Raw genomic sequence first — 10,070 nt, 5'->3', positions numbered from 1 at the left:
AGCCTGTTCTTGCATATATCTTGATTGACACATACCTTTATATTTATGTTTAAACTCATCAATTCTCTTACTGTTTTTTATGTCCACACTTAAATTATTCCATAGTTTTACCCCACTTATGGAAATACAAAATCTTTTTTTGGTTGTACGTATAGCATGAATTTTTAAATTTAACTGAACCCTTAAATTGTATCCCCCTTCCCTTTCATTAAATAGTTTCTGAATTCCACCAGGTAATAAATTGTTCCTGGCTTCATACATAAACACAGCAGTCTTGTGTCCCACTAAATCAAAAAATTTTAACAATTTAGACTGTATGAAAGCTGCATTGGTGTGATCCCTATATCTCATCTTATCCACAATTCTTATCGCTCTTTTTTTCCAATTACTGTCCACCACAATTATATTTTTAATTCAGAAGTAACAGGGAAAAGTGGCCCAACTCAACTAATCATTTCAAGCAATTTCTTTAAAAACCAATTAGAATGTCAGCTTTGGCTGTGTGTGCCTGAGCTCAGGGGGGTGTTTGTATTTTTGTTGTTGTTTTCACTTTGTCAAAGTGGGGGTGCTATCAGCAGCAGAGCAAGCCAAGCATCAACCACAGCGATGGATGGAGAGACTTGCTCATTATGGGAGTTTGGTGAGTTCAGAGACTCCATTGTGTGAGAGGAGATGCTGTTCTCATTCTGTTGATGCCAGGTGCTCTTAGACTGGTGGAACCAGGTCTTGGTGATGTCAGCTGGAACACTATGAGAGAACTAATGAGTCTGTAAGAAGAGATCTGAACTGAAAACAAAAAGTGGGATGTGAAGGAGACACTGTCGCAGAACACTGTCAAAATGTGCTGGTTTGTGTTGTAAAAGACTTTGAGATCAAGACAAGCTGAATGAAAGGAGTTATTCTGCAAAAGTTGCACGTCACTAGATTTGAGAAGACCAGCAAGAAAGTGCTTTATATGGAGATAATTAGATATTATACTGTCGTTTGCTGACTTTTATGGTGTATTATTTTTTAAGAGTGTTTATTTCTGATGGAATAAAATAAAAATTGAACATGCAGCACCTTATTTTCAGATATGTGTATCTGATCGAAAGGGAGAATTACATTGCACTTCAGTCAGGAAAATGGTAAACAGAAGTTACTTCATGGTTTCAGGAGTTTTTCAGCAGCAGAAAACATTATTATAGCTGGTTTCTGTGTGTGTCTTCAGACATTTACATCAGTTTCTTCTTTGAATCATCAATCCTGGAGTTTTCTCTTTGTATTAGTTTTTTAGTATTGATGGATGGATGATTTAACAAATCGAGAAGGGAATGCATTTTATTCTCATAACAATTTGTTTCATGCCATTGCACAGTCATGTATTTATCATTGTGGTGATTACTAATTAGGTAAAAGGGATCCACAATAGTTGATTGTTACTGGTTATCTAATGGGCCAAGTGAAGGGATGAAAAATAGTTGGACACAATGTTCCAAGGTTTGTCTTCCACTTTAGTGTAGTTGTTTTCCTTGTTGATATGCAATTAGCTGACCCATTAAAATGCCTTTATTACTCACTGTTACACATCTGTAATTGATGTTTGTATTCATTGCTGTCCTGACCAGTCCTTGTGAAAACATCATTCCCATTATGTTCACTGCAAGGATCTCCAGGCTGGAGATTTGAACCAGAGTTTTCTGGAGTGTGCACACTGTGAACGAGAGGAGCTGAGATGTAGGAGAGAGAGACACACAGAGAAGAGGGGTAGTGGTGACCAAAAGCGGAAAGAGAGGAGAGGTACTTTGATTGACAGTTGTCTGGCCTTGTGCCTGCTGAGGTTGTTCCCCCCGTCGACTGCTATTATCAGCAGAAGGACTTCCCCATCGCCTTGGCATCTACTGTGTCACCCCTCTCCCTTGGAGGATGCTATCCCATTTGGAAGGAGATGAATAGGGGTCCCCTCACCCCGTATGAAGTCTCTGTGGACAGAATCTTTACAGAGGGAGCACAGCGGAGTAAACAGGCTTTTTGTCAACACCAGTTCCTTCGACATCTCTGTAAGAAACACACCGTCTCACAGCAGCTACTGGTTCAATAGCTTAAAAGGTATGGTGCCTGGAAACTAATCTTGGAAGTAAAGTGTGAGTGGTGAGAGGTGTGAGACAACACAGTAGCAGAGCAGCTTATGTTCAAATAACTGCAAGATGTTTTCAAAACTGGTCAGAATTAGTCATTCAGTTATAGTAATTAGGAACTATTTGAGTGATTCTGACATGTAACTGGTGGAACAGCCTGTCACGACATTTGTCACCACTTTAGCTTTTAAAGCTGCGTGTCTGAGACTATTTGAGGTGCACGGTTAATTTCTAAAGGAATGCAGACAGCTCACAGACAACACACAGACAGCTGCACTGTTGGGTGATTGGCATGTTCAATGTACTGTGAGTAATACAAATAAATCCTTCACTTAGGCAGGTGTGTGTGTGAGAGAAAGAGAAAACAGAAGAGACGCAGAGAACGAAAGTGTATGTGCAGGTGTCATGAACAAGCATATTAAAAAAATGTTTCTTTTGACAACATCCTTGCAGCGGTGGGCGTGGAGAGCCTCTTGACTCACCCTTAAATTTACATGTGTTTTCCTTTTTTTTAACTCTTGGATCAGCAGTGAACAAGCCACCAGGAGGGAAAGTTGCAGGCAGGCTACATGTGAGTACAGACAGTTTGAAGTCCACGTCTGATATTTACACACATCTTTCATCTTTCATCTGCGTAAGTTGTTAGTTTTTTGTTTGCAGCATTGTTGCTTAATGTGGATAGTGAACATGATAAATACAGAGGACTGGTTGCCTGGTGAGAAGCTATAGAGATGTATTGTATGTCATATATAACAGAACACCTGAACCCACTCACCTATCCTGTCATCCCAGCTTTCAGCCTGCAGCAGCTTATAGATGACCATATATAGATCATCCAGCAACTCTTCTTTCTTTATCTCCCCCCCCCCCACCCCCCGACACACACACACACACACACACAAACACACTTCACTTCTTCACTCTCAATTTAACCCTGGTGTGTGATGGGGCCCATGGTTAGGCTCCTTGCGGGTGTTAATGGCCAATGGAGCAGATATCGTAATGAGTGATCAATCTAGTTGCTTGCCATCACAGCAACACATTAGCCATTCATACAGTTTCAGTCCACTCGCCCAAGCAGAAGATCTGGATGCATATTTAATGTTTATCTTTTACAGATCTCATTTAAGCAGACCTATTCATAAAACTCTCTGAAAAGGTGGCAATGTCCACACGAAGCCAGTGACTGCCTGACAGAATCAAACAAGTTCATCCTCTGAGGTGATACTCTTCTTTTTAATGAAGAAGAAGAAGACAGTTCTACCTCTGTGAATGATAATCAGGTAATTATTATGAACTGCTGAAACCATCATACAATTAACACTAAAGTTTGCAAAAGGTGTGTTTCATCAAGTAAATAAGAAAGGAAATTGGTAGGATTAAAGCAAGCTGATGCATGTAGCGTGAGGATAGTAATAGATCAAGAGAATCACAGCAACCCTGGGAGATCAGGAGAGAGGAGGAGAGTCACTGAGAGTGTCTGCTTTTAAGTACCTCAATCATGCACCTGTCTCTCCATTTCTTCATGTAGACATCAGTGTTTACCAAAATGAGGGCTGACAGAAGACATCAGTGTGTGAGAAGTGGCTGGCTTCACGAAACTGTCCACACAAGCTGTTTGCACCCAAAGCAGCACTGATGCATTTTTTTTTAGGTTTTACTATCATGTGAGATTCCATTTAATGCCATCTGAAGTGAGAGATACTTACACCAGTCTGGAAGAAATTTTGCCAATTTGCTGAAACACCATGAGTACAAGACATTGCACATGTGGGCTAATATGTATAACAGTAAGCCTGCTATGCCCTTGAGGAAGGCTAATAATTGTCATTATTATCTCAGGCCAGTGGAATACATGAAACACAAGTATCTCAGAATGTTAAAATAACCCTGAATACATTTGCAATGGAACCACCATTTCTGAAAGTTCAACAATTGCAGCATCATGCATCCCAAGTCACCCGAACAAAGTCTGAAAGCAGGTTTCAGGCAAGGCTGGTTCCAACTCAACTGTGATAAATGGGCAGATAAGACAATCAGTGCACACCGTGACATAGTGCAGTGTTAGCTGTCAGACCAGCACTTTGCTGGGGAGTGCAGGTGCACCCACGGTCCTGCAGCCAAGGAAGGAGGGAAAAGCAAAAGCACAAGGAGGTGTCTTGTAGCTTGTGTGTATAAATACCCAAACTACACTATTAAAGGTGACTACTGGTTTGAGCTGCAGTTTCTTGGTAAACTGCACTGTCAACCAAGTGTGTGTTATTGAGGCCTATAAACATGAAGAAAGATCCTTTTGGAGAATGAAAACTAGCATATTGAGGACTGGTGTCAACTGATGTAGGATATGGAAAACAGGATGGAAAAGAGGCCTGCAGTTGAGAAACCTGTGCCTGTGTGAATTGGTGAGTTGCCCAAATATGTAAATACCATTTGCCAGTGACAAATGAGAAATGTAAACCGTATGCTTGGCAGGCTGAAGAGTGTGTGAATGGGACAGGATTTTGGAATGTATTGTTGTGGGAAACATGTACATGTGTACATAATTTACTGTCTCCAAAGGGTGCCAAGTCACAGCAGAGGAGTGCCCACATTGAACGTCTCCCTTCTCCAGGATACAATAATGAGTCTCGTACACATCATATGTCTGTGACTGTCCAGCTCACTCTCAGCATTGGAGGAAGTGCTACTTTGCAAGCAAAGCTCCCACTAACTTAAAGCACCTTGCTCCATGTCACATGAGAAAAAGCTGCACATACACATGAGGCTAAATCCTGATAAGTAAAAGTCCCAGTGTAGACGACTTTGTGGTTGTGATGCTGCAGCTTTTATTGCCCTCAGCACTGTGATGACTTCACCTTTGTGTCATGTACTGTACAGTAACTGCTGCGTCCTGAACAACTGAAAAGGATTTTTTTTATGTTGGACGGATTTTTTGTTTTTTTTACTCCACAAGGTCAGCTGTGAGTTTAATTCAAGCATCAGCAATTGATCATATATTACGTGCATTATTACAACACTGGTAAAAAAACAAACAAACAACAAAAAAAAAGATACTTCCTGGTAATGTGCAGTCCGAAAGATGTCAAGTTCTGAGTGTTGTGTAAGGCTTTTATGCAGGATCAATGTGGCAACTTCTGCGAGATGGAATATTTTATGTAGCAGTGAATATTTTGTGCGGCATTCAGAAAGTGAAAGGTAGATGATCAGCTTTTGGCAACAGCTGTAGGTTTCTACTGTGGATGAAGAGTTGAGATTTTTTTGCTGGAGTTGTGAAAGCTGAAGCATAGAGTCCGGTCTAAGAGGATGAAATGACAATACTGCCACCTAGAGGTGTGGGGAGGAATGAGTTGAGAGTACAAGACTGTTACTAAAGCCTTGTGCAGTTTTCTATGCTGGATGACAAAGACCAGCGCTCTGGTAAATGCGGGAGCTAGTTCTACAGTATTAATGCTGTATCACTGCTATGAATTTGAAGCTTCATCTGCACATCTGTGTGCACCTACATGTGTTCACCACATTTTCTGTGGTTATCAAAAGGATGGGCAACGGCATGTCTGGCTGCATTATGGTTACATCAGGTGGGTCATCCACTGAATGTCACCTCCAATGAACTCCATCTGGCCTGCAGAAGTAACCCAGCACATGCTGACCTGCTCTCATTTTTTGTCAGGGAGACAGAGATGTGGGATGTGACTATAAAGAAAAGATGAAGCAGAGGAGGGGAGGTGGCTCACCTGTGACCTACTAATGTCCTTTTCAGGTGGGACCAGTTTTGACCTGTTGCCACAGGGCCCCTAAAGTAGGAAGTGAGGAGGGAGTGGCCATCTGGTGTGTGTTTGTGAATCTATGCGTGTGTTGTTGTTTGTGTGTCTATGGGCATTGATAGCACAATGGATCTTTTTAGCATCTCTTATCATAAACAACATGAACTTATATTAAAGAGACCACATCATTAAATGTGGAATTTTACATTCATAATGCATAATATATACATCAAATTAAGAAATCTCTATTTGGAATATTTGTTCTATTTTATGTAGGTTTGTTATCTGCAATTCACCTGACATAGGATGCAAAACCTTTTCTATAATATATAAAGCTTGTGATTTGAATCTAAAAGGCCAAGTTGAACTCACATTATCCCCTTATTTTGTATACCTAGATAAAATTGTGAACACCTGAAATCAGTGTAATCTTTTCTTGTGACGTGTTTCACAGGCAGAACCTAAGTAAGGGAGCTCAAACAGGAAGAAAAGCATTATATTTTACCATGTATGATTTTGTCCAACCCTGCTTGACACTGTGTATCAGCATATATGGACTAGTTATTTATTCTGTATATAATTTGTATTTAGATTAAATCCTGGCTGCAGATGTGAGGAACTAGAGTAGTTAATAGTATAGACACTTGAACTTTTGATCTGTTATTTCAGATGTTTTGATTACCAGTGGGTTTTTTTTATTATCATTATTGAGAAGAAGGAAGTAATTCTGAAAATCCTCTGACAATGACAGTAATATAATCCTTTATTTTTTACAGTCAAAGGTCAACTGCTTCTACAATTGTAACAGTAACAGTCAAAACAAAATCACGCGCACTAATCAGAACAATAGCATACAATGACTCAGACAGGGAATGACCTTTGTTATTTATAGAGAAGAGCTGGTTGCCTGCCAATCCTTTCTCATACACTCAACCATACTCTATGCACAACCATGCACAGACCTAGACGGACACACGCTTACCTCTTGAGATTATCTGAAAAATCTAATTGGGATTTAAATTGGTTTGAGGCCTGGGGGGCCATGTTGGCTGTGTTATTTGTCTGTCTCTTGTTTCTTTCTCTCTAAGGTCATTTAGAAAGTGCTTGTTTAGGGATGAGTGATTAGCAGAGATGTCCAGGGGCTTCCTACTCATCTGAGGCTTCCTGCAAAGGCAGGCTAGATCTGCTGCAGTGGCTGTGCCATGCAATACATTGGAGATTCTGCTGTGGTTGTGAGCTGAGAGCATCAGTGTGATGGAGGCTCTTGTGACTGAATTGCATGTGTTATAATAGTATCACATTACACATCAAAAAGAGTTTCAAATTTAAGGCATTTCAGCAGTGTTTTATTCTCTGACCCAGTAACAAGAGACAACATGTTACCACAATGGCACTGAACATACACATGCACACACATTTATTCACATGTAGGTTAACACATGCACACAAACAGACACGCATTGGATGTAACAAAGTCCTCTGTTGACCCTGACATCCAATTTAACAAACACCAGTTTAAAGTCCTGTTGACAAGAAGCAGGAAGCGAGAAGAGAAAGAGGATATGACATGAGGAGAAATCGGCTCCTTCTGTTCCTTGTCACTCCAGATTATTGAAGACTTACCCAACATGCACCTGGGGGAATCAGTGTCTGTCCACCCGAGTCTCTTTGTCTCGTGTTGCTCTGGCTCTCTCTAACACACACACACACACACACACACTTTTTTTCTTTCTCTTTATTTCCTCCTAATCAAACATGTACTGACTATAAATTCTTTTTCTTTATTTTGTTTTTTTGTTAAAAGTCTCCAACAGGTCCAGTGTGGACATATGTCAGTCTGTGTATGTTTATACATACAGTATGTGTACATGTGTGAGCAGATGTTTGCTCGGGGCAGTCTGGCATGTCCATCCCTGATAGCTCAATAGAAATATGGGACAAACTTGAAATCACAAAAGGGCTTTGCATGTACTCAGCACATACTGAATAACTAATAAGACCGCAATCAGTTCATCTCCATCAAATCATACTGTCCTCATTTCTGGCCTTACTATTCATTACATGACAATTTATTACAATTTGCATTATTTCTACATGTTCAAGGAGGAGGAAAAATACATCTGTTAATAGTGTGAATCCCTTGATAATGTCCCTGCAGAAAATAGGCTTCTCTTCTCAATCTTATATTAATAGGTCTTAGAAACACAGCTATAGTTATTACAGTTATTTATACATTTTACTTCACAAAACCAGCATACCTCAGTGGGCACCAAATATATTTTGTCAAACTCTTTAATGGTAATTTAATGAAGCGTGACCTTTGGATGACAATTAATGTCAAATGTATTTCCACAGTGTTCATTTATTACTGGCTAATTTTACCTTGCCTGCATTTTCTCCTGTGCAGACATTCATGTAAGTCCTGTTTAAATGAGTGCTTCATCATTAGTTGGCCTCACCAGGACAAAGACTTCCCTGGAACTGGAGTTGAAAATCCAGCTATCATTTCTTAATGAATATGCTTATGAAAAGCACACCCTGATATATTAGCGGTGCTTTTATTGTGATAAACCCAGATGGGTGCATTCATTATTGGGGTACAAACAGTTTAAAGAAGCTTGGCTGTGAGATGTTGTCTCAAATCTTTTAAGCCTTTTTTAATCAACCAGTGTCATTGTATTGATTATTTTAGTGACATGATTGATGTTAAACCAATCAGCCTTGTGGTTTTAATTTATAAGGCTTATCATAGGCTGAGAACAGTTTTTTTTTTTTCTTTGGAATCAACCGAGACAGTCATCACAAGATCTCATTAATATAATATCTAGTTTCTTCTTGTCCCCCCCCCCACCCCTGGTTCCAGTCTATCATACATCCACACCTTACTGGGATCAGTGGGGCCATCATGTGCACACCTTTGATGTCTCACAGAGTTAAGCTGGTTTTGAAGTCAGATTAGTGAATTGTAAACACCCTTTAGACCTTCAGACTTTCTCTGCTGAATCAGAGAGAGTAAGAGAGGGAAAGAAAGTGAAAGAGTTGTGGGATTAACCCATACACTAAGGTTAGCCAATTAAAACCACGTTCCATATTGCCATTTGCAAAAACATAAATTCAGGCGTTCAACTCGTTTATCATCTGCTTTTCTCCCCTGTCTCCAACTCTTACATTTTATTTTAGGGATGCTGTCGAAAACGCCGGATTGAAGTGGGAGCGAGAGCGCCCTCTCGACTTACACAGAAACACACACATGGACACGCGTACACTCACACACACACATATATATATGTATATATATATATACACACACACACACACATGTACGGAGAAAGCGCAGTGTTTTTCAGACGAGAAGCCCGTCTGTCTCTTTCACATTCCATTAGTTCCTGGAGCTACATCAGAAGGCAGAGGGAGCACACAGACATTCCTGCAAGACGCAGATGTCAGGATCAAAATTCAGACTGACTCCTGGATGCAGCAGGGGAGAAAGCCAGAGAGGAGAAAAAGAGAGGGAGAGCGCAAAGGAAGAGAGAGAATTTATGCTTGGTATGACTGCATCTTTTTGAACATTCTGTATGTTCAAAGCCAGAAAGCATTATACATGTCTTTTACAAATTCTTCAATTTTCTGCAAACAAAGGCCTTATCCACTGTTGTGGGTTTCCATCTACACCTGTAATGTTTTGTGTATTTACTGTTCTCAGGGCTATTGATGCTATTGTTACTTACTGCTCTCTCGCTGCCAGGCTGATGGGAAACCATGCACCATGCTGCCTACATCTTGTGCCTTGTTTCAGTTATTAAAAGGCACGGGACCAGATGGTGTGTGTGTGTGTGTTTATGTGTGTGTGTGTGTGCGTGCATGCCTGTGTGTATGTGTCTCCAGGTCTACACTTTGGCTCCAGGCTCTTCTAGAACTGGCACAAGCCCAACTGGGTCATTCATGCAAAGACTTTCTCTCTCCTCCTCACCAAGAGCGCATCTGTGTAGGTCCTTATATTGGAAATGTGTATGTGCGCATGTGTGTGCATGGGCATGCTTGTTTGTGATTTTAGTAAAAATGCAGTATAGTGTTATACAAGGGCTGAGTGTGCTTGGCTAAGTTTGACTGCTCCTCAACAAAACATAAATTCTGTTCTGCATGTCCATCTCTCTTCCTGGGTCTCTCTCTTTTCTGTTTATTTTCCATT

Source organism: Monopterus albus, unplaced genomic scaffold, assembly GCF_001952655.1.
Source record: "Monopterus albus unplaced genomic scaffold, M_albus_1.0 scaffold168.1, whole genome shotgun sequence".
NCBI classification, from domain to species: Eukaryota; Metazoa; Chordata; class Actinopteri; order Synbranchiformes; family Synbranchidae; genus Monopterus; species Monopterus albus.
Note: the sequence above shows the minus strand (reverse complement) of the source record.